This window comes from Giraffa tippelskirchi, chromosome 2, assembly GCF_054371585.1.
Source record: "Giraffa tippelskirchi isolate mGirTip1 chromosome 2, T2T-mGirTip1v1.2.pri, whole genome shotgun sequence".
NCBI classification, from domain to species: domain Eukaryota; kingdom Metazoa; phylum Chordata; class Mammalia; order Artiodactyla; family Giraffidae; genus Giraffa; species Giraffa tippelskirchi.
This window is the reverse complement of record NC_137276.1, coordinates 11,389,776-11,413,012: the sequence shown is the minus strand read 5'-3', so window position 1 is coordinate 11,413,012 and position 23,237 is coordinate 11,389,776. Positions and strand designations below refer to the sequence as shown.

General features: G+C 44.9%; 1 protein-coding gene across 4 annotated transcripts in view; it reads left to right on the top strand.

The window, feature by feature from the left end:
- The window catches only part of PLPP4 (phospholipid phosphatase 4), a 438,966-nt gene that overhangs the window by 236,039 nt on the left and 179,690 nt on the right, over positions 1 to 23,237 (top strand). The window contains exons 1-3 of one of the 4 annotated variants that reach the window (XM_081535824.1): positions 8,705 to 8,953; positions 9,682 to 9,787; positions 16,158 to 16,238. The exons of 2 other annotated variants lie outside the window; for them this stretch is intronic. The gene's annotated coding sequence lies outside the window, so the exon portion shown is untranslated. Of the gene's footprint in view, positions 1 to 8,704; positions 8,954 to 9,681; positions 9,788 to 16,157; positions 16,239 to 23,237 lie in introns of those variants that run through there. One more of the 4 variants, XM_081535757.1, reaches the window with a different exon arrangement.

Below are 23,237 nucleotides of genomic sequence, written 5' to 3'. Positions count from 1 at the left end.
GAAATGGCCACCCACTCTAGTATCCTTGCCTGGGAAATCCCTTGGACAGAGGAGCCTGGTGGGCTACAGTCCATGGTGTTGCGAAGAGTCAGACACGACTGAAGCAACTTAGTGCGTGTGTGCGCGTGCACGCACACACACACTCACTCACGCACTCACTCACTCTAAGGTATTGACTTATATGATTATGGAGGCTGAGAAGGTCCACAGTCTGCCACCTGCAAGCTGGAGGTTCAGGAAGGTGTAGTTTGAAGGCCTGAGAGCTGGGAGGCTGATGGTGTAGCTTCTGATCCAAATCTCCTGAGAGCCAGGAGCAGTGAGGACGGGAGAAGCTGGATGTCTCAGCTGTGTCACCAGGCAGAGGGAGGGCAGAGCCAGCCTTCCTCTGTCTTCTTGTTCTACTCAGTCACTCAATGGGTGATGCCCATCTGCAGTGGGGTGGTCAATCTGCTTTACTCAGTCCACCAATTCAAATGCTAATCTCTTCTGGAACTGCAGCAGACACACAGAAATAATGTTACTATTAGATAATCAGATATCTTGGCATCCCATGGTCCAGTCAAGTTGACACAAAATTAACTGACACGGACGCTGTTTACAAAGTTGTGACCAGGGTTAAGAGAAAACCCCGCAGGATAATGCAGGACCCTGGGATGTTTCTGTCACCCCTTGGCTTGAGGAGGACAATTGCTTGAACCCAGAAGGAGGAACTGAAACTGGAGGAGAAGGCCTCCCAATGGGAGCCATGGCCTTTGGTACAGGGAGCTGGCCAAACTGCAGAGACCAAGAATATGTCAAGGGGCATGGATACACCAGCCTCATTTTCCCCCCTCCTTCTATTTCCTGGCACTGCCTCTCATGGTAGAACCAACCAAGTCCAGGGGGCACTGTCCCTGTGGAGCTTCAGGACACAGTGCAGGGTGGAGGAGGTAGAGGGTTGAAGAAGAGGAGTCAGTGGAAACCATCCAAAAACTAAGCTGAGGTTCTTCTGTGGCTGTGAACAAGGAGTGAAGGAGACTTGCCTCTCTAGCATCCTGGCCTACGGAGGAACAAACCCAGAGAGTGGGCAGGAATCCACACCACTGAAAAAGACTATTTACAACTAATGAGCTGCAATTCATTACAGGCAATTTCTGCAGGACAATTGCTAGTTTTCAATCAGCAGCATCAGTTTAGTTCTTTTCAAGAAAGAAAAAAACAGTCTAGACCTTGCTGGATAGAGAGTTAAGAAAGCACCAAAATTTTGTGGCCGCCACTGGTTTTGCCAAGAGTGGAGTACTCCTAGAACAGAGAATGACAAAGATGCTCAAAGGACAGTTGATGCGATTTTATACAAGTGATTCAAGCCATTCCACATCAGATTGAGTCTAATAATCTAAATATTTCAAACGGATATTAATTAAATTATCTGGATACCTAACTCACATTTTCTCCTCAAAGTATGATCTCTCTTTTTTCGTATAAAATATCCAATTTATGAGAAGTAAAATTAAGTCAATAGATTTTTCAGTAATTTGGCACATCTTTCTTTTTTGCTTTCCTCCTTTTGACAAATGAACTCAAAGGTGACATATGTAGATTTCCCTTCTCCCTGTAGGCATTAAAACACATTTGTCTTGTGTAAGTCAAATGAAACATTACATATTAATTTGTACAGTGAGATTTATTGAGGCTTCTGGAGCTGTTAGGAGTTTTCAAATATGTGCTTAAAGACTTCTGGGTCATTCCTGTGATTTATTGTGAGGTAATCCATAAATACACACTCAGGTGCCCATTAAGAATAGATTTGCATCCCATACTCTGGAAATTACTCAGTCCTTCATAGTTCACAATACATCACATTAGCTGGTGGTATAGAACTATTATAACATTAACGTAGTTTTGAACGGTAATAGAAATATACTTACAGGAAGGTTAAAAGAACAAGATCCACTTGTAACGGCTCTTTGAGCCCCTTGGAGCAAGGTAATGCTTTGTTGGCATATTTGTAAAAATTTGAATAATGAGATTGTGAGATTTTAATCTTGCTGAGTGCTATTTTAAAATGCCATTTCTTGTGAAATATTTTAAAATGTAAGTGTTCAAAATAGCCAAATGGAGCTATTTTTTTTTTTTTTGTAACTTTTCCATTGTGAAGATGACCAGGAGCCTGTGAAATGTGTATGTGGAGGGAATCCCTAATAGAGCACACCAAGGAAGCTCTTTCCTGCCCTTTGGGATGGATGGATACTGTGAGACTGGCAGCTGCATCTACAGAAGCTGTGGGATCAGTGGTGTGGCTTGATACAGCACTGTTGGGAATTCCCTGGTGGTCTGATGGTTAGAACTTGGAGCTTTCACTGCCGTGACCCGGTTTCAGTCCCTGGTTGGGGCACTGAGATCCTGCAAACTGCGTGGTGTGGCCAAAAAAAAAAAAAGAAAGATACAGCACTGTTGAGGATCTGACCAATGGCAGAACCCACCAACCTCCTGGCTTTCTGCAATTGCTCTGCTTTTCCCCAACGTGTATTTTACTTTCTGCATGTATGCACAGGTTAGAACCAGCCTGCTAGCAGAAAGGAAAAGGTGATGTGACTGTATCTGTTTGGAGGTAAATCCCACCCACTGTGCAATGCTGCCTGAGGCCAAAGGAGAAAATGCCTTACTGCTACCCCTACTTCTTATCTGCCCTGGTCCTCACGTCTTAGCTCTCCCACCTGGCCAACCTCTTGACCAGCCAACAAGCCTCTGGACTTGTAAGAAGAGAAACCTGGTACTTATTCCTCAAAATTAGAATGGGGGAAAACACAGATGGTCCTCTGTAACCACAGCATTGAGAAGGAAGCTGCCCAAATCCCATTTGTTTGCTAAGGTTGATAGTGGCTGCCCAGGTCAAGGTTAGATAAACCAGTGCAAAGGTTGAGGAGCTCAGGCGGTCCCACATCATCAATCATTATTTCCAAGTGGACTTGACAAGTTGGAAAAGGAAAGTGTGTCATAAACATAACAAGATTCTGAGCATCCAAGTGTGTTGTGTCTTGGATGAAAAAGAAATACTGAAAAAGAAATACTGCTTCCTTATCAACTCACTTTATGGGCTGACCATGCATAAGTTTCTGTGGGATAAATGATTGACAAGAGTTGAAGCAAAAAGAACCTTCTGTCTTCAGATACTAGCACTTTCATGAGATGTCTCCATCCTTGTATGATATTAATTTGTCTCTGTGCATTCAGGCAGGACAATGCCATCTCACTGTTTCAGCTTTCTTTGTTATAAATTCACCCAAATTTATTTCAAGAGTTCAAACATACAATCTTTTCCCTTCATCGTTAGCTGTTTTTGAATTTAGATTCTTCAGAGTAATGGGTGTTTCTTTAATATAAAATTTCCAAAGTTATTTTATTAAGTTGAGGACCAAATATAATTTCTGAGCTTCACACAATCAATACATTCTTGCTACTACTGTAGCAGTATTGAAGGTTTCAATTACTTGAAGAAAATGTCTTCATTTTAATGAAATACCTTGTCTCATACAAAGTTCTAGCCTTCTCTACCACACTTCTGACAGGTTTTATAATGCTCATTTCAACTCTGACAGGGTTCTAAGGACATACTTAATTCTTCCATTAATAATATAAAAACTACCCTTTTTTCTAGGGAATACTAAGGCTAGACGCTTGATTTCAGACTGCTGGATGCTTGATTTGGTGCTGTTAATCAGGGTTTAGTAGACACTCATAAAGAGAGGGGGTTTGCCTGTCCTTTCTCTCTAGAACCTCCCTTGCAGCATTTTACCCTGGAAGTTTTGCTCCTGCCTCTTAGGTCTCTGGTTTATTAAACTAACAGTGAATTCTAGGCCCATGCTGGCCCATTTAGATTTGTTCTCTTGAGAAAACAAATGCAGAACCAGAGGCAGGGCATGGAGAGATGTTATGTAATAGAGAATTTGGCCTCTGTCCCCAGATGGCACTAATGGTAAAGAACCTGCCTGCCAATGCAGGACATGTAAGAGATGTGGGATTGATCCCTGGGTTGGGAAGATCCGCTAGAGGAGGGCATGGCAACGCACTCCAGTATTCTTGCCTGGAGAATCTCATGGACAGAGGAGCCTGGCGGGCTACAGTCCATAGGGTCGCACAGAGTTGGACATGACTGAAAGGACTTAGCATGCATGCCCAGTTCCTGGGAGGGAGCTTCTACCCTCCTAGGAGATCTCAAGTGGCAAGAATATCTTCATTATTCATAGTGGCCAACTGGACCACACCTGAGTTTATGCTCAAATGACTGCAGATGGGATTGGTCACACCTGAAAGCTCAACCATGTAATTAGAAGGTTGGGCATTGGCCGGTTGATGGCAGCCCAGCCTCTGGGCAGGTGGGCTGGAGATCAAGCTCAATCACGTGGCTGATAATTCAGCCAATCACGTCTGTCAAATGTAACCCCAACAAAAACTCTGGACGCCCAGACTTGGATGAGTTTTCTGGTTGGTGAACACAGATATTTGGAGAGGATGATGTGCCCTGTCCTCAGGGTATGTGTGTGCTAAGTCACTTCAGTTGTGTTCGACTCTTTGCAACCCTATGGACTGTAGCCCACCAGGCTCCTCTGTCCTTGGGATTCTCCAGGCAAGAATACTGGAGTGGGTTGCCATGCCCTTCTCCAGGGGATCTTCCCAACCCAGGGATCGAACCCACATCTCTTAGGTCTCCTGGATTGACAGGCAGGTTCCTTACCACTAGTGCCACCTGGGGGAGGACACCAAAGCTCTGTATTGGGGTCCCTCCCTGACCTTGCCCTGTATGTCTTTTCATTTGGTTAGCCCTTTAAAATAAAACTGCAGTTGTGAGCATAGTCTTTTTCCTGAGTTCTATGGATTATTCTAGTGAGTTATTCAACCTTAATGGTTCATAAGAAACTTCTGAATTTGTCGCCAGTTGCTCAGGAATGGAGGTGGCTTGGGACCCCCAGAGCTTGTGGCTGGTGTCTGAGGGCAGTCTTGTTGGGGACTGAGCCCTTGACCTGTGGAGGCTGTGCCAACCGCAGATGGTAAACATCAGAGTTGCGTTGCGGTTCACCAGGAAACATGTTGTATGAATGTAGAAATTTAGAAAGAAGACCCCAGGCTCCTCAGCTATACCACAGCCTGTGAGATGCTCCAGAATCCTTCCAAGAATTCCCTTTCATTCTCCTCCTAGGGATTCCCAGCTAGTGCTAGTGGTAAAGAACTCACCTGCCAGTGCAGGAGACATGAGAGACTCAGGTTCAATCCCTGGGTCGGGAAAGATCCTCTGTAGTAGGAAATGGCAACCCGCTCCAGCATCCTTGTGTGGGAGATCTCATGGACAGAGAAACCTGGTGGGCTACAGCCCATGGGGTTGCTAAGAGTCAGACTCGACTGAGCACATGGAGCAGCAGGTATGCTCCTATTTGGCTAGAGTGGGCCTTCCATTTGCAAATCAAAGAAACTTTCCTCCTTTGAGGAAAGGAGGCCATCAGATACCTATGGTGTCCTATCCCTTCTGGGTTCTTGTTAACTCCTGCCTGTTCCCAAATCTGGCCAGGTGTAAAACCATGGTCCCTGCATGACCTCATCCCTTCTTGCATCCTCTGCCTCAAGTCTGGCTTAGGGCTGCATCCTGACTCTGCTTCTCCTCCCTGGACAGCTTTGCTGCTAGCCAGAGCTGCAGGAGATGCCTGTGGGGAATACGGACAGGAAGAACCTTGGGATACTCCCTCCATCTCTGATGTCTAGAGATTGCCCTGGACTACTTTTATGCTAAGTTCTTCCATCTGCCATTGGTAGCATTTTCTATTTGGCTACTCATTTGGCCTATATGTTCATGTTTTGGGTTTTATGTAACGACAGAATGTGTGCCCAGTTGCTCAGTCCTGTCCGACTTTTTGAGATCCATGGACTGTAACCCACCAGGCTCCTCTGTCCATGGAATTTTTCAGGCAAGAATAGTGGAGTGGGTTACCATTTCCTCCTCTAGGGGATCTGTGTGACCCAGGGATCGGACCTGCGTCTCTTGCATCTCCTGCATAGGCAGGCAGATTCTTTACCAACAGCACCTCCTGGGAAGCCCCTAATGACAGAAGAATTTTATTGTCTCTTTTTTTCCTACAGTTTCTAAATATTAAATGCTGATTTGGGGGCTTCTAAGGGAAAGCCAATGAGCTATATTTCCAATATGCACTCATGGATGGTAAAATTAATATTTAATTAGAATATTTTCTAAAACATTTAAACTTAATTTTAGGCATAAAAAGCTACATACTTTTTTTCCCTTCTTGGTTCTTGCTTTCCACTTATTTCCTGCTCTTTTCAGATTCCTTATGTTATTACTGGAATGCAGTTAATTGGACTGTCAGTACTATTTTAGCTTTCTACATTGGTAGATTTTAAAAAATCTTCCATTGATTTCACTAATCTATATTACATGTGAAAAAATTTAAATGTACATGAAGCATTTTATGTGAACACATATCAGTGTTAGGAGTCTTTAGGGACAGGGGCTTTTGCAAGCATCTAGAGCATAAGTCGGAGAAGGCAATGGCACCCCACTCCAGTACTCTTGCCTGGAAAATCCCATGGATGGAGGAGCCTGGTAGGCTGCAGTCCATGGGGTCGCTAGGAGTCGGAGACGACTGAGCGACTTCACTTTCACTTTTCACTTTCATGCATTGGAGAAGGAAATGGCAACCCACTCCGGTGTTCTTGCCTGGAGAATCCCAGGGACGGGGGAGCCTGTTGGGCTGCCGTCTATGGGGTCACGCAGAGTCGGACACGACTGAAGCGACTTAGCAGCAGAGCATAAGTACCAAAGTTGGAACCACTGCTTAATGGTTTTGTAATTCCTCTAAGCACACAGTTTTATAATGCCCTATTTGTCCCTCATAACTGACAGTAGACGTCTTCAAATAGAAAAAAGGAGGGCAGTAGTGCTTATTTTAAATAGTCAGGAGGTAACCAACCAGTATTTTTTACCAGAGCCGACTGTGGAATGAGAAGAACCCAAGGTGATTTGGAGGTCACTGAAGAGAAGGGAGCAGAGTGGTGTGAACCCTGGGAAGAGGGGGCAGTGAAGTCCTTTGAAGGGTTGGAGGGCTTGTAACAGAGAAAAGAAGGGAAAGGAGGTGGAAGCTGCCCTGCAGTCGCCTGTTATCGCTCTGACGCCCGTCACAGCCCAGGCTACAGTTTGCTGCCAGGGCCTCCCAGGTGAATGAGCATTTCCTACAGAAAGCCCCTCCCCAGTGGATCGCTTATGTTCCCTCCTGAATTTTTGGTTAGGGTCACTCACCCCAGAGCTTCATCTCAAAATTCCAGTGACGGGTGACCTACACAAGTTTTTCCAGTTACATCAGGTGGATAAATTGATTTCTGATGCTTCATGCAAAGTGATTGACAAGGGCTCAGCCCTGTGTTTGATGAGCCTCCGTCCTTGCCCACGAATCACCCTTGTCCTGGGCCGGCAGCCAAGCCCGGCTGACGTTCAAACCTGGAACCCCCGGAGCACCAGAGAGAAAGATTGGTGCCAAGGGATCTGCAATTTCAGGGAGCTAGGAACTTGGAAGCTTGTGCAGCTGAGATCTCAGTCGATAAGTCAACAGGCAACAGATACCACTTTTTGTATTGTTGATATGCTTTTTAATCACAAACATAATACAGAGTGATGACTAAAAACTGATATCCAACAGACAAGTATAAATAGTGGAAGGCTTTCAGTCCCTCAACCCTCTTTTCATTCCAACCCCTGAATATAATATTGGTAACAGCTTGATGTGTATTTTTCCAGACCCTTAGCTATGCCCACGAACAGATATACACACACACACATACACACACACAAACACACACTCTCTTCCAGGGCTTTTATTCTTTTCACTGTGGCACGTATTTTATAGTTGACCTTTGTTCCAAGGTCTTGAACTGCCTTAATGTATTTCAGCATTCCCTATTGATGGATACTTAGGTTGTTGCCACTTATTTGGTCATTCCATAAATACTTACGGACATTTATTAAATGCCAGCCTCCACTTGAGGCCATGATTCCTGCCCTCATGGAGTTTCCTGCAGTGGACACGTGAACCCTCTTCTTGATCACGGGGTGTGTTTTGGGGTGCGGTGTGTTAGACAGTATGAGAATTTTACACACTGAGGTCCTGCTCAAATACCATATCACTAACTCTCTCTTGTATCTTTTACAACTCTGTGACTTTTATTTCTATGCAGAAAGAGTCATTTCTTTTCCAGAATCCTATCTCCTATGGACCCATGCAAAAGTGATTATATTTTAATCAGAAATTCTGAAAGAATAATTGAAGTCATAATGGAAAAGATCTTTTGTCAGGGAAACACTGATGGAATTTCTCAATTGTATTTTGGCAGCTTTCCTTTCTCAGCAGATGTAATTCAACCTGCTCAAAGAGCCATCATTCTGAGGCTTCCTCAGGCTCTGAGGTGTCTGGGGACGAAGATCTGCAAACCTAACATCTTTCTAGAACTTCAGAGGGAAAGTATTTTAGAAATCTGGAGGGCAGTTTCAGCCTTCCAGCAGTAGTAATTTCAGCTCATTTTTCCAGGTTGTGTCATGAGATAAGCTTGCACGGGGAGCAGAAAAAGCAGCTTTGTGGAGAAGATCCTGTTACGGTTTCTGATCTCCCCGAATAGACAGATAGATCACAGAGAATTAATTTAAATCAGTCCTGTGATTTTAATACAAAGTCTTTGTTTTGCTAAGTGATCTCTGACTGGATATTTGAATGTTTCTGAGTCCCTGGAAATAGAGCGGAGTAATTGTTATAGTCAGCACCTGCCATGAATGCAAAGAAAACAGGCTGGTTCTAAAAAAAAAACTAGGCATCAGTTTCTCCATTAATTTGGGTCTCAGTTCGCTAATCTCTTTTTTGGAGGTGTTCCTGGGAACCTCTTCTTGGGACTGAGAGAGATACTGGCTACAAACAGAAGCAGGGTGTGTTATATAAGAGAGGGGATCAAATGAACAGAAGCCTCAAAGTCAGAGTCTTGAGTTCAACTAGCAGATGGGCACTTACTAATTATGTGTCTTTAGGCATATTATTCCCTTCCCCCAAGTCTCCGTTTCTTTATTTGTAAAACTGGAAAGTAGCAATATTCTGCAGGGCTGTTGTGGGGATTAACCAAATTTCTAGGCACACAATTATCATTCAGATATGGGCTCTATTCACTAAGTTCACTGTAGGAGGGCTAACTGAGCTAGATGGTGGGAGAGGTGGGGCAGTAGGTAGGTGATTTACTCAGCTTATAATCCACATGCCACTGAAGTCATAGAACCCTAGTCTGAGGCTCTGGGCTCCATGCTGGGCTGTGATTTCCTTGATGTGGATCTTCGCCAAGTCATTTAAACTCTTTGAACCACTTATTCCTCAGGCAATCAGAAGAAGATAATAATGGTACCTACATCTGAAGGGTGTCTCTAAGAATTAAATGAGATTATACTTGGGGGATGTTTTGCACTGAGCCTGACCCATAAAGAGAGCTCAGTAAATGGTAGCCTCAGCATTATTCTTGTCATTGTTGCTACCACCCCCTTCTTATTTCTACTTCTGCCCAAATTACTTGAGTTTTAGTGAAAAGACTGTATGCTCGTTTGGCAGAGTGAATGAGGAAAAAGGAGGTCTTTTTCTATTACGTGGGCATCACTTCTCTGTCTTCAACCAGGTACCTGGAGAGGCAGCCAAGCCTGTTTGGCAATTTCCTTAGAAGAAACATTACCTGTGCTGGAATGGAAATCGTGATTCTTGGAAGACATCCCCCCAGTGTTCCAGTGAGTGAATCAGTGCAAATAACCTCACTGAACAGTTTCATCTAACTTGTTTGGGAAGCGTTTCCCACTCGTGCCAACTGGGGGGCCAGGCCCATGTGATTTGTTCACTGACTGTCCTTGCAGGGGCAGTGGTTGCCCTGCTGAGATTATTTTATGACAACTTGAGTGATCCGTAACGTTTTCCTTTATACATTCCCCAAGACAAACGGTCTTCCCTGTTCTTTGGTGCAGGAATTTCAGTCACATGGGCACTGGGGCAAGAACAATGGCTTGAGTTCAGTTCTTCATTTACAATTAGTCATTCATCCATTCAGCAGATATTTCCTGTGCTCCTGTTAACCTGATCTAGGTGATAAGAAAGAAACTCAGTGCCTGCCCTATGGAGCTTATAGTATAGTATAGTGTAGTATAGTGTATAGTATAGAACAGTATATAGTATAGTATTGATATGTAGTATAGTATAGTGAGAACCATGCATCAGATAAACAGTGAAACACTAACACAGAAACTATTTATAGTTGTGCTAAAAATAAGAGCATCACGGTAATGGAGAGGCTATGAAGGGAAATCTGACTTATTCAGGAAGGATAGGGATGTACTGAGGAAGTGATGCTTGGATGGAGATCTGATAAACTGGAGATCTGATTTGAACCTGGTTCAAGGTGAGAGGAGAGCCTTCCAGAAAGATGAAACAGCAAGAACAAAGAGTCTGAGGTATGACGGAGCATGTTCCAGGAAGCGCAAAAAGGCCAGTGTGGCATTGAATGAGGATGGGGTGAACAAATCATTATGGGTGTGACGAGGAGGCATTTATGTGAGCTATGTAGAGCCTGGTAGGCATTGCTGGGACTTCCTGTTTTGTTTTTATTTTTTAATCTTAGCACAGTGGGAACGTGTTTAAAGGTTTTAAGAACAAGTGTCTGTATGTGTGTGTGTATGTGTGTGTAATATACATGATTCACTTTCCATTTCGAAGGCTCTCTCAGCCGCGGTGTGGGAGGGCAGGAGTGGAAATGGCAGAGCAGTTAAGTACCAGTGAGAGATGACAGAAAATTAGACTGAGATGGTGGTGGAAATACCTGGACCTTTGAGTGCAGTTCAGAAGATAAAAACCACAGGATATAATTTTGAATTTAGAAATAGAGGTGCGTATGTGCTTAGTCGTATCTGATGTTTTGGGACCCCATGGACTGTAGCCCGCCAGGCTCCTCTGTCCGTTCTCCGGGCAAGAATACTGGAGTGGGTTCCCATTTCCTACTCCAGGGGATCTTCCCAACCAGGGATCGAACCCACGTCTCCTGTGTCTCCTGCATTGCAGGGAGAGTCTTTATACCACTAGCGCCACCTAGGAGGTGATGGAGAGCTTAAGGGTGAAGGGTGACATTGAAGTTCCTTACTTGTCTACAGGATGGACAGTGGAGCCATTCACTGAGATGGAAAGCACAGGAATAGAACCAGGTAGACCAGGGGCATGGGGTGGAGATAGGGTGTGCAAACTGTGGATTCTTCCTCACAGTGCTGTTTGGGTCTGGCTTGTATGTGCTCTGCAGCTCCCCTCCGCACAAGGAAGAAGCCATTCCTGAATTTTGTACCACTAGTTCCTCTGGGAACAAGTTCTCAGATGTCTCCTCAATTATCATCACCACATTACTATATGTACATATGTATAATATATATTTATCTTTGACTGCCCTGGGTCTTTGTTGCTGAGCACAGGCTTTCTTGAGTTGCAGCGAGTGAGGGACTACTCTCTTACTCCCTGGTTGTGGAATCTCACTGAGGGCCTCTCATTGTGGTGGCCTCTCCCGTTGCAGAGCATGGGCTCTAGGGAATTAGGGCTTCAGCAGCTGTGGCTCGCATGTGCTCAGTAGTCGATTGCACAGGCCTAGGTACCCCATGGCATGTGGGGTCTTTCGGACCGGGAATCGAACTGGTGTCCCCTGCACTGCGAGGCTGATTCTTAACCACCAGACCACCAGAGAAGCCCCAAATTACTATATTATTTATTCTCCTCAAGGAACTCAGTTTACCCTGTGGGACTTGAAGGATGAGTAACAGTTCAGGAGGTAGAGGGGATGAGGGAAGGACATTTGGTGCATAGAAAGAAGTCAAAGTGCAGGCTGTGTTTAGGGAAGGGTAGATGACTGGGAGCTTCTGGGATGCAGAGCACATGGACAGGAAATAGTGAGGGAAGAGGCGGAAATTAGACAGGACTGGGTAGTGGAGGCCCTTCTGTGCTGAGGGGTTTGGATTTGAGCCTGCAGGTGGCTGGAGCTGCGACAGGTTTCTGAGAGCATGGGAAGACAGTCTTATAATTTAGAAAAAAAAAAATTGCTCAAGTGACAAAGTGAAGGATGCATGGGAAAGGTGAGGTTTTAGAGGCGGTTTCTGGATTTAGGCACCTGTTATGGGTTGAATCACGTCTCCCCCAAAACATACGTTGACTAACCTCCTGTACCTATGAATGTTCACTCATTTAGAAATAGGGTCTCTGCAGATGTAATCAAGTTGAGATGTGGGCATTAGAGAGGATCTTAATCTACTGTGACTGGTGTCTTGTAAGAAGGGGGAGATTTGGACAGAGACACACACACACAAGGAGCCACATACAAGGAGCCACATACAGGGAGACACATACAGGGAGACTCATACAGGGAGACACACAGGGAGACACACAGGGAGGCTCATACAGGGAGATGCACAGAGGGAGACTCTAATGTTTTCCATAGTGGCTGCATCAGTTTACATTCCCACCAACAACGTAGGAGGGTGGAATCCTTATATATTTCTGGTGGATATGTAAAATTATGTAGCCACTATAGAAAATGGTTTGGTAGTTCCTCAAAAAGTTATACACAACGTTGAGGTTAGACAGAAAACCATGAAATTCTGTAAAGCAATTATCCTTCAAATAAAAAATAAATTAATTAAAAAAAAAAGTTATACACAGATTTTCCATATGATCTAGCACTTCAGCTTATATGCACCAAGAAATTTAAGCAACAATACTTGTACATAGCCAAGAGGTGGAAGCAATCCAAGTGTCCATCACAAGTGAATGGATAAACAAAATATTGTCTATCCATACAATGGAATATTACTCAGCCATTAAGATGAATGGAATCCTGACACATCATAACATGGATGAACCTCAGAAACGTTATGCGAGGTGAAATAAGCCAAACACAAAAGGACAAACATTGTATGATTTCATTTGCATAAGGTATCTAAAATAGACAAATTCATAAAAGACAGGTTACCAGGGGCTTAGGGGGAAGAAGAGGTTATTGTTTAATGGGTAAAGAGTTTCATTTTGGGATAATGAAAAGTTTTGTAAATGGATAGTGGTGATGGTTGCCCATGGTTACGCATTCAGTGTTGCAAATGTATGTAACACCGCTGAACTGTGCTCTTAAGATGGTAATGTTTATGTCATGTGTAGTTGATCACAATAAAAAAGGAAAACAAAACATAAAAAATAAAAATAGATGCATGTAATATGAAATTATCTTCAATACATTAAGGAAAAAAATCAAGAATAGCATATATATAGATTTATATATAAATATTTAGATATTTGTATGTATACGTTTCTCTATATAAGGGTTTCCCTGGTGGCTCAGACAGTAAAGAATCTGCCTGCGATCCAGGAGACCCAGGTTTGATCCATATATATTTCTCTTTGTAAATATAACCTTAATTGAATATGTTAAAAGCATATGAAAATATATGTAGTTATGTGTACTAATATTTTACTGGAAGGATTGCAAGAAATGTTGATAGTGGTTTCCTTTATATAGGACTGGAAGTGGGGAGAGAGCAAATGGTCCTTTTTTTCTTTTGTTTTCAGTTTAAACTTTTTATTTTATATTGGAATATAGCCAATTAACGATGTGATGGTTTCAGGTAGACAGCCAAGGGACTCAGCCATTCATACACAGGTATCCATTCTTGCCAAACTCTGCTTCCATCCCAGCTGCCACATAACACTGAGTAAAGTTCCCTGTGCTGTACAGTAGGTCCTGATTGGTTATTCATTTTAAACATAGCAGTGTGTACACGTCCCATCCCAAACTTCCTAACTATCTCTTCCCCCTCATTCTTCCCCCAGCAACCATAAATTCATTCTCTAAGTCTGTGAGTCTGTTGTAAGTGGCACTTTTAAAAAATTTTTAAACCTTTCTCTGTATTGTTTGAGATCCTCTTTCCCCTTTCCATGCATGGCTATCTTTATTAAAATAAAGGTGATGTGAGTTGGGAGCAGGGCAGCTGGGGGAAGTTCCCTTGGATTCTCTTTTTCACATCCACAGGCCAGTCTTCTGCAGAGTAGTCCTGAGCCCAGGGTTGGGTGGGGGACAAGCCCTGCAGAGCCTCTGGCCTCACTGGGCCTGGGGTGCCTGGTCCTCCCTGGGATCACAATGCAGGATCACACACAGGCTGACTGCTGCAGTTACATCCTGGAGTGAGCCAAGCCCAGTAGCCTGGAGCGCCAGTCCATTTCACTTCCTAAGCCAAATGATAGAAGTATTTGCCTTTGTTTTATATCGTCGTTTCAATAATAGATAAAAGGGCGCCGTGCATTTACTGAGGTACCTTGCCTGAGAGAGGAAGAGACAACTAGTATGTCTTTGAACAATCATCTGTTGTATATTTAATACCTGCAAATCACCGATGTTAGCAGAGTCAAGTTTCCTGGAAGAAGCATGCCACGCTCCTAGATGGGTTTGGGCTTTGCAGAGATTCAGTGGAACTGTTTACATGAGCATCGTGAGGTGTAGTCATCATTCCATCTAACCTGGGAGAGAGGTGACGATGGAGTGGGGCCCTGATGTCCCCTCCCTGCTTCTCCTTCTGGTTGTTGTTTAGTTGCTAAGTCATGTCCAACTCTTTTGCAATCCCATGGATAGTAGCCCACCAGGCTCCTTGGACCTAAGCTGTTTAGTTCAAGGAGTTGTTTGCTAATGTATATCACAACCTACCAGGAAAGAAATCCCACCTTCCTCTAGAAATTCAAGGAGTCTGGTTGTCATTTGTGTAGGACAGCTGTTAGAGTAGTTGTTCCCTGGAGCTTTTTGAGTGTTTCACACTGTTGAGTGGTCCCAAGAGACACAAACAGGCACCACTCCAAAACCACAAGGGTGGGGTTTTATTGGAATACATGATTACGAAGAAGTTTCTCATTGATTCAAAAGTTTAGCTTCCCTTCAGAGGAGGATTGATCATTTTAGAAACTGAAGTGTTACTGGGTGGGAACCAAATCGAATTTTTCAACAGTAGATTTCAAAGCTGGAAGAAAAACACTTTGTTGCTTTAACAGAAACTCTGCATTGTACTCAGTCAGCTTCTTTCAGAGCACACAGTAAATCTCTAGAGGTACATGCTGTCACTTCCCTGAGCGATCTCACTGTGAAGTCAGTTCTAGCAAGATCCTCCTAGAGGATCCAGCCTCTCAGTTCCATGAGCTGCTTCCGTTAGGATGGTTAATAACAGAGCTGGCATCACTGAAAACCCACATTGCAGCTGATGCTTGGCTGCGGGAGCTTTTTCTGTTAGGAAGGAGGTGCTCGCTCATTTTCACTTGAGGAAGCATATAAACTCCAAGTAATGATCACTTCTCCGGTTCCACTCAACAAGGAGGGGCCTCATCATCACTAATTCCTTTGGTGTCTGCACTGTGGCACCAGCCCTGTGATGAGTGCGTTGGGGGTTGATCTGGATGTAATGTGCCATCCTTGTCATTAGCATTGGTTAATCTCCCCTCTCAACATGAGAAGCTCTTGGGTACACTCTATGCAAATGCCTAAGGCAGAGGGAACAGACTTGGTATCAGCATTTGGGGGGAGACAGGAAGGTGACACAGAACCAGGTCTGTGATGTTCGGCGACTCAGAGGAAGTCCTCAACTGCATCATCCCATGCGTAAGGGCAGGGGTCCCCACCTCCGGGATCTGATGCCTAATGGTCTGAGCTGGAGCTGATAGAATAATCATAGAAATAAAGTACACTTTCTTCCCTCCCCCCATCTATTGCCCTGCCCATCCATGGAAAAATTATCTTCCATGAAGACGATCCGTAGTGCCAAAAAGGTTGGGGACCACTGCCTAAGAGTGCAGTCAGGATGAGATGGGAAGAAGGTGCTGGGTAACAGGGGCTGGGGAGAGGGCTGGGAGATGCATCTATGACCCAGGCCTCGCTGCTTTCCTTGCCGGAGCCGTGCTCTCGAAAATGGATCTTGTCTGTGATGAGAAGAACTCAGTGGGCCTATAGGCAGGTGGAAATTAGACTCATGTGGTAATGACTGTCTGCCAGTCCTTTAAGGAGATGCACCAAGACAGACATAGTGTAGCCTTTTTTTTTTTTTTTTTTGCTAGAGTCATCTGGAGACACAAATCATGATTCATTGACACATCCGGCATCATCAGCTGTGAGGTTTCTTCCCTCCTCAGGCATCTGTAAGCTATCATTTGCATCATTTGCTTGTTTTTATTAGCTTTGTTTTATTTGAGACTCAGCGGTTGTGCTTGCTTACAACATTTTCCTGAAGAAGAAAAAAGGAAGGGCAAGTCCTTCCAAAGTTTGGATCCACGGGTGTTGAGAGAGGGGCCACGTCCCTCATTCCCCATCAGACACTTTCCTGGGATCATCCTTCTCAGTGTTACCCCCGTGTCTTGGCACGTGCTGCCGTCCTGAACGTGCACTGTGTCCTCACCCTGCGTGTCTGGGAACCTGCTTTTCCTTCCAATGTCTCCCCTGTGGAGCCTTCCCTGCCTCCCCCCAGATATCTCTTCATTCACAAAATGTTTGAAATGATGTGACAGGCACTGGCTGGGGGTCCTAGAGTAGCGCAGTGGTTATAGTAGACCCAGCACTTGCCCTCTTGAAACAGTTTAGTGAGGGTGTAAGAAAATCATCATCATCAATGGTTTTAACAGTGGTAGGAATGAAATCATGCCATTTGCCATCTGTCATAGAGAGTGAAGTAAGTCAGAAGAACAAATACTGTATATTAAAATTTGTGGAATCTAGAAAAGTGGTACAGATGAACCTGTTTGCAGGGCAGGAATAGAGACACAGACATAGAGAACAAGGGTATGGACACCAAAGTGGGAAAAGGGGAGAATGAACTGGGAGACTGGGATTGACATGTATACACTCTTGATGCTATTATAAAATAGTGATCCCCCAGTGGCTCAGCGGTTAAAGAAACTGCCTGCAATGCAGGAGATGCAGAAAACATGGGTTCAATCCCTGGGCCAGGAAGATCCTTTGGAGGAGGAAACGGCAACCCATTCCAGTGTTCTGGCCTGGAGAATCACATGGACAGAGGAGCCTGGCGGGCTACAGTCCATAGGGTCGCAGAGAGTTGAACATGACTGAAGCAACTGAGCATGCATGCATAAAACAGATAACTAATGTGAGCCTACTCTGTAGCACAGAGAACTCTACTCAGTGCTCTGTGGGGACCTAAGTGGGAAGGAAATCCAAAAAAAAGAGGGGGTAACTGTATACATATAGCCGATTCACTTTGCTGTACAGTCGAAACTAACTTAACATTGTAAACCAACTCTGCTCCAATACAATTAAAAAATACATAAAACTGTATGCTGGGATGGAGAATGATAAAGGAGCTCATAGGTGAGGAGTGAAAGGGGGGCTCTTTGAGGAGGTGACTTGTAGTCTGTCCCTTGGAGCATGAGAGGGAGCCTGCTGTCCCTGGAGCAGGGGAAGAGCATTTCGGAACCTGGGGAAGCAGAAGGAAGGGGCTTGGCAAGTCTGAGGGACTGAAGGAAGCCAGTGAGACTGGGGAGAATGTGGATTACTGCCCCCCATCTGGGCCCTCAAACCTTTAGAATATGCTCCCATGCAGGGCGTGTTCCAGCTCCCAGACTGGGTGTCTATGGACTGTCTCTGATCTAGTCACCTGGTGTCTTCAGCTCTTGGGCACGTGGTAGGTGGTGGTGGTGGTTGTTCAATTGCTTAGTTGTGTCCAACTCTTTGCAACCCAACCGACTGCAGCACGCCAGGTTTCCCTATCCTTCACCATTTCCTGGAATTTACTCAAACTCAGGTCCGTTGAGTTAGTGATGCCATCCAACTATCTCATCCTCTGTCATCCCCTTCTCTTCCTGCCCTCAATCTTTCCCAGCATCAGAGTCTTTTCCAAAATGGTAGGCGGCACACAGCAGATTTTTGAATGGAGGAGTCTACTCAGCGTCTTGCCCATGCTGGGGATGGGTCATGTGCCTCCTTGTAAGCCGTTCTCTGTAAAGCTGGGTTTTGCAGATCCTCTGGGCATCCACGGGCAGTGGACTCACAGTTTCCAATGGTGCGGTCGTCTCTGGTGCCCTCCCTGGACACAGAATTGCCCAGACTGTGTTTTAAGGTTGGAATATCGATATTTCCATCTGCAGTCCTTGCTCTGGTTAATTCTGGCTGCTTGGGTAACTTTTCAGCAGCTTTGACTTGAATGCTGTAAATGAATTCCGTAGCCAGCGATATAGTAATGTAGATCTTCCAGGCTTTGGAGCTGGAACAGCCACGGGAGATCATCAACTCAGCCTTTTCATTTTATGAAAACCAGAGTTTCATGAACTCACTCAAGGTCACCCAATGAGGTATTGGCAGAAAGGAGCCTCAAGGGTGAAGCCCTTGAGCCCCAGGCTCTGCTTTACTATCTCCACTGTATACCTAGTCTCCAGTTAAGCCTCGACCCTCCGTGTCGTACAGTGAGAGCATGGGCTCTACAGGCAGATTCCTAGCTGCCTGTGCTTGACTGTGACATTGAGCAATGCCTCAGTTTCCCTATTTGCAAAACGGGACAACAGCTAAATTTATCCTTTATGCAGTGATAGTTAAATAAAACAATGCAGAGAACCTGGCCCTTAGTAAGAGCTGCATAAATGTCAGCTCTTATCATCCTTCCTCCAAACACTATGCTGGAGAGAGCTCAGGCTCAACATATATTTTCAACAATTCTTTCTTCTATTTATGCACTTCTTTCCGGCTGATGAACTGGATTTTATTTATCCATCTCTCCTTGGGCAAATGTCTGTACTGTCGGAAAACTTATAAATCCCAAGCTATTGTTTCCTTATTAAATTTTAGCAAATGACACAATGCTTTCGACTTGCTGTTGCCTAATGCCGACAGTGTTGGGAGGAGGCTTATGACGATTAGAGAAGTTAATTAGTCATGCCCAAGCAGTGCAAATAGCGTGGAGGAGAAGGGGCCTCTGTGGGGAGAAGAATGGCTTGAACTGTGGTCTTGAAGATGAAATTGTAAATGAGACAAGGGATTTACATGCATAAATCCATCGTGATAAAAAGAAATGGAAAAAATGCGATTGGAAATGAAAAAGCATGAAAAGGCTTCAGTTGTCTAAATGAAACGTTAAGCCTTTCATTTATCAGGTACTTATAAGGGCGGCCAGAGATAGGTACATGGGTGGGGAGTCAGCAAGTGGGTGGGCAGCTGGATGCATAGATGGGTGGATGGATTTGTGGGTGACTTGATGGGTGAGTGGACAGATGGGTAGGGGATATGGATGGATGGAGTGATGTAGGGGGGAGGTGGGTTAAAACAGAAGGGTACCTGATTTTTGACACTAAGTCACCCAGAGCTCTGCACCTCTGGCTGTGACACTGTCCAGCATTGTAAATTGCCAAAAGGGGTCCCCTTTTGGGGGTAGGTCCCCACCTGCCCCCAGGAGACCCTCAGCCTCTTCACGCCTTCATGCCCTCCACTCAGGTGTGCCTCAGTCACACTGGAAGTGTGAGCTTCCCAGGGGAACGTGGCCACTGCGATGCTTCTCCGGGCAAGGCTTCGTCATTTGACCCAGTTCTCCACCACGCCTGCCTCCCCAGCTTTTGTCTTGGACCATTTGGGACACTGGGGTTACCATCAGCAAAATTCCATCCAACATCAACCTCTTCCCTGAGTTTCTTCCACCTTCTCCCATCAGCAGAAATGAAGCTGTGCCCTGAGTGTTTGGTCTCCTCTGTAGCCCTCTCATACCGTCTACAATGTGGTATTGTTTCTAGCCGCATTTCTTGGAGCCCAGAGAAGGTTTAGGTGCCTTGCTGGCTGCCAGTGCAGGCTCTGCCCTCCTCTCTTAATTCCAGCTTTTCTCTAGCTGCCCCTCAGACCGTCTCACTGCTGCCCCTCATGTTGCAGTCATCTGATCCTGGTTCTCCTCCTTTTACACTCCCTTATTCCGTGTGGATTTTTAGCACATAATAAGCACAGCTAACACTCGAATAGTATTCCCTATGTGCCAGGTACTATCCTAAGCATTTGCTATATTAACTTATCTTCACAACAACCCTCTAATGTAAGCATTATGATAATACCCATTTTAAAGATGAGGAAACTAAGGCACAGACAGGCTAAGTAATGTATCCAAAGTGATACATTGCTAGTCCTTGATGGAACCAGGACTTGAACTCAGGCATCATAGCTCAATTTTTTATACCCCAACATTTTGGTCATAATTCTTACTGATTTCAACATCTTCTAGAGTAGCATTGTCCAGTAGAATGTTCTATCAACGGACTGTTCTGTCAATATATCTGCACTTTCCAATGTAGTAGACAGATATGGGTATATGCTCACCAGGTATGGGTATTGGGCCCTTGAAATGAATTTTTAGTTGAGTTATATGTGAGTAGGCAATTGTGGCTAGTGGCCACCATATGGGACAGTGTGGCTTTGGAATCCATGCAATGCCTGGCTTTTTTGTGTCCAACTATCATTGCCTCCATCCTGTGTAAGCCCCGTGGTCCTACTCTGGTTCTTATTTCTGTTGAAATGTCATGAAATCCAAGATCTTGGATTCAGACATCTCAGCCTGAGACCTACCTCAACCTGTATTTTCAGTGCATTGACTCTGGAACCACCCACCTCAGCATTTTTCAACAGGATTCACACCTTCTATTGATAACATTTATCTTGCTGTGTTTCTACATCCACACTTCTCATCTAGCTTAGAAATAAGATCACCCATTATTACAGTTATGCCTTAAAGAGGTATTTGTATAGCTAGTGACGTCTAGGTCCTGGGGTCCCCATTTGTAGGAGATCCTCCTACGACCCTGAGAGGTCATAAGTTCAGGTGCGATTGCAAAATTTGCAAAAGTGAGCTATTTAAACCACAATTGATTGAAAATCACTGTATCTTTCTATTCATACTTCCACTCTGTTGCATGTGTCTTTTCATTGGGTGGGATTGAATTGTCCAGAGGCAGTTTTTGGACGTGGCTAAGGGAAAGTTGAGTATAGTTAGGATAGCACTAGCTGTCCTCATGTAGACCTCGCTTCCAGAATATTCCTACTGCCTTTTATGCTGATCTATCCACCATCAGGACCCAAGGGGTCAGAGCCCGGGGTCATACTGTGATTTGAACAGGTCCTATAGAGCTCAGCTCGGGAAGTGGCTGGATAATGAGGGAGAACCAAGCTTCAAAACGTGTGGACCCAGAAGGTGGTGTGTGGAAATTCCTCATAGATACCTTGGAGGAAAGAATATCCTCAGTGACGCAACATTGACACTTATAAATCCACTCTTTTTTGATGGGCATGATGTGTAATAGAATCTACTAGTTTTTCCGTGTCAGTAGCATAAAACCTGTATCAGTATTACACACAGTAATTATATCTGTGTGAAGTCATATGTTTTATTTCTGCAACTATCAATAAGGAAAAAAAACAACAGATATCCATCAACCTTGCTAGAGGAAAGACTGAATTATCTTTCTGTTCTTTAAGATTATTGTCACATGAATAGGCAAAAGAGGGCAGGAAAGAAAGTAACACAAAATTGTATCAGACAGCTAACTAAAAAGCATGTTTTTTTTTTTTGGATGTTATGACGTCTGCAGTGAGCATTGAGTTTTAAAATTTCTTATTTTCTGATTCTAAAAAAGTTCACTCATGTGTTTAATTTCTCATCTGTGATTTGGTAAACTTTCTCTTAAAGAGGGCACCCAAAGTGTCTACATTTTAGCCCCACCCCCTCAAACCTGGATTCCTCCTGATGCCAAAGCTTAACCCTTAACTCTCTGGTCCCCCTCTCCCCCTTCACACACACACCTGACAACATCCCAGCCCTAATTAAACCAGACAACCTGCGTGCTGCCTCCCGAGTATTGCTGGAAGAAGACATATAACTGGGATGGTGGTTTCTCATCTTGGAAGGGCCTTCAGCACCATCCCACCCCATGCTATTTCTCAGTAAATGCACCTCCCTACACTTTGCGATGACCATTTCACACTTTAGCTTTCCTCCAATCTCCAACATCTTCCCCTGTCTGCTCCGCCGGCTGATGACCTCTGTCCTCATGTCACTGAGAAAACAGGTGAGACCTTGCCGTCCTCTGCCGTCTGCCAGCCCGACTCCTCTGGGTTCTTTCCCCTCCCATTGGTGACCACGGAAGAGCACACATTACGGTCTTACGACAGCCACTTCCACTTGTGCGGCAGCCCAGCCCTTCTGGAAAGGGACCTGTGATCATAACAGGGGCTGTGGGTGTCCCTCCCATTCCCCTTAGCCCAGCCTGGCCTGGAGGTCACGGGGAACAGCTCTCTAACCCACCAGTAGCCTCCTGATGGTCTGTCCAAGGCTGTTCATCGGCTGTGGGTGTGGAGATGACGTGGAAGAGCAGGGCAGCCCTTGGTCAGTAGACGGCAGGAGTGAGAGGATAACTTCTCCGGCTCCCACCCGTCCTGTGATGCAGTTTAGTAAGCAGTTCCCTGTGAGCCCCATTCAAATGTGAGCTCCACAGGGGCAGGGACTCTGTACTCTTATCGTCTGCTGGGAGGTGGGGCTGCAACTTCGCACGGTCTGTGTGTTCATGTATGTGGTCCTGCCAGTCCCATGCCTGATGCTGCTTGTTGAATGCATGATTAAGACTGTTCTCTAGCATGACCACTGAAATATACTCTCCTTTATCTATGGAGACAGGCTGTCCTTTCTTCCTTGGCTGCACCTACATTTGAGTGTTTTTTCTCACCGACATTGGTTAGTTTTGGGGTTTCTGTTGTAGCTCAGTTGATAAAGAATCTGTCTGCAATGCAGGAGACCTGGGTTCAATTCCTAGGTTGGAGGAAGAGCTCCTGGAGAAGGAAATGGCAACCCATTCCAGTATTCTTGCCTGGAGAATCCCATGGACAGAGAAGCCCAGCAGGCTACAATCCATGGGGTCACAAGAGTCAGACACGACTTAGCGACTGAAACCAAACCATTGGTTGGTTTGCCCCGATACAGCCATAGCTGCCATCTGGTCTCCTCATGGGACCACAACTTTGGCTTGAATCTTACTTTCCAGGACCATTCAGATTACCCCCAATAATGAGGATGGTTATAAATATACTTCCTAATTAAAAAGATAAATCAGTGGTAGAGCTGAGCCTCCTAGGGAGACTGGGACGCCATTTGGATTCCAATGTCATTGTCA